This window comes from Miscanthus floridulus, chromosome 16, assembly GCF_019320115.1.
Source record: "Miscanthus floridulus cultivar M001 chromosome 16, ASM1932011v1, whole genome shotgun sequence".
Lineage (NCBI taxonomy): Eukaryota > Viridiplantae > Streptophyta > Magnoliopsida > Poales > Poaceae > Miscanthus > Miscanthus floridulus.
In genome coordinates, this window is record NC_089595.1 from 53,060,762 (window position 1) to 53,063,109 (window position 2,348).

Below are 2,348 nucleotides of genomic sequence, written 5' to 3' on the forward strand. Positions count from 1 at the left end.
AATGCAGTCATGAAACTTTTTATTTTCCTTTTCTAAATACAATGCTAATGTAGAAAAATGAATATGCTAAAGTGAAAAGTAATTCATGTAATACTAAAAAGTAAATATGGATAACTACCGATGTTACCTCATGGCCAGTGTTTGGATTTTTAAGTCCTCCAGACAGGACTTGGCTGGAGAAAAGTTCTTCACTCTTCTGCTGCATCAAGTGATCTCAACGATGGTGACCCAGATGGTTGCACATCTTGTGATGATGTCTCTGATGGTGATGTCACCTTCTCTTTCCATACCTGCTTGGTCTGTGGGCTTGAGTTAGGCAGAGTAGGTTCATCTTTCACAACTTCTTCAGGTTCTTCATCTTCTTTCCATTCATTCTTTGGAGGGTTTTTTCAGTGTTGGGATGATCGACGTCTCCTCCTAGAGTGGGTCTTCTTGGGATGTTAATAAGTGGTATAACTATTGAAATAACAGCATACCTTTTCTCTAAAGAATTACAAGTGGACTTGTCCAGATCCGATGTAGATGATTGCGTTGGTTGTGTTGAGGAACAGTCTTCCTAATATAATAGGTGTATCATCTTCTTCTTCACCCATGTCAAGAACCATGAAGTCAGCAGAGGCAAACTGATCGTGTATTCTTACCATGACATCTTTTGATATTCCTTCCAGAAATCGGATTGATTGATCCACCATCTGCAATTGCATATATGTAGGGAACAAAGGTTCATCACCAAATAAGTATTCATATATTACCTTGGACATTATATTAACACCCGACCCAATGTCGCAGAAGGTCTTGTGAAAAAATCTTTGTCCAATGGTACACTTTATTGAGGGTATGCCTAGGTCATCCTTCTTAGCAAGGAATGGTGAAGCGAGGAGGTTGTCGTACTCTAATCAAAGTGTGTTGATCATGTTAACTAATAGGATGCTTGGCCTTGTTCTTCCTCCTTCTCCTATTGTTCTTCTTCTTGGTCACTGTTGTCTCTTTGGGCAGGTATGGCGTTTGTGGATGTCTAGGAGATTACAGGATGTGGTTCTTGAAAGAAAACTTGTCCTTCCTATCTTTGATTGTGAAGCAGATCTTGGCACTGTCCATGCATCGCTTTTGTCGTGCTTAGGAATGGTCGGCCCAAAATAATGGGTGCCCTTACAACTCCACCTATTTCTAGAACCACAAAGTCTATAGGAACATATGATTGTCCCACTCGAACAATGGCATCTTCAAGAACTCCCTTGGGGTAACAGAGTGACTGATCTGCAAGCTGCAAAGCATGTTAGTGTACAACAAAGTATCTCCATTAATTTGATCATAAATTACCTTAGGCATGATGTTCACACTTGCTTTGAAGTCCCAGATAGCTTAATGGAAAATGTGCAGTTCGATGGTGATGGGGATGATAGGTCTCCCTAGATCACTCTTCTTTTCTAGCAAGGTATAATCTATCCACCTTCCCATCGATGGTTGTATATAATAATATGCTGCATTGTGAATATCGACAAGATTTGTAGTTTCTAGATCTTCTAGTTGCCCTAGAATATTACCTTTGTCGAATGGAGGAACAACAGCTGCCAGCTGAGCTATTTGTGATTCTACCATTTTATTAAAGCTATGTTGGTTCTTAATGGCAGAAGCAAAGCTATCCATTCTATTATTTATGTTATATAGAATTTTATCATTGGTAGCTATCTTTCTTGATAATCCCTCCATAAGTTTGGATTGGCTAGCAATTAATTCTCTCAAGGGTGGTTGATTGAAATTATTAAAATTATTACCTTTATAGTTACCTTGGTAGTTTGGTCTCTATTGCTGGTTCCATCCTTGATTCTGTTGAGGACAAAAGTAGTTGCTGTTGTTGACAAAGTTCACATCCTCTTGGGTTTTAGGACAGTTGTTCCCTAAATGCCCAGTATTTCCACACTCTTCAAATGTCATGCGAGAATCATGAATGTGCATGACTTCTTGCTTCTCATTGGCTCGATCTTCAAGCTTCTTCATCAGTAGGTCCATCTTGGTAGGAAGCATGTCTACCTCCTTGAGTTGATGCATACCTCCACCTCTCTTGCGAGTCTGAAGATGTTCTTCATTCCAACCTTGGTTGGAGGCCATCTTATCCATAAGAGCTATTGCAGCTGGTATGGTGAGTGATAGGAATGCACCTCTAGTAGCAGCATCTATAGTCTCACAAGTACTGTTGGTCAACCCATGGTAGAAAGTCTACATGAGTAGCCAATTCTCCATCCCATGATGAGGACATTCCGTAATGTAATCTTGAAAGCGTTCCCATGCCTCAGGGACATATTCATCATGCTATTGCTAAAAGCTTGAAATTCTCCCACGCAGAGCAT

The 2,348-nt window shown here is 40.1% G+C and overlaps 1 non-coding gene across 1 annotated transcript; it reads left to right on the plus strand.

The window, feature by feature from the left end:
* The first annotated feature begins 2,239 nt into the window (after nt 1-2,239).
* On the plus strand, nt 2,240-2,348 carry LOC136514693 (small nucleolar RNA R71). Its single transcript, XR_010773832.1, has one exon. It is a non-coding gene; the product is annotated as a small nucleolar RNA R71 (small nucleolar RNA).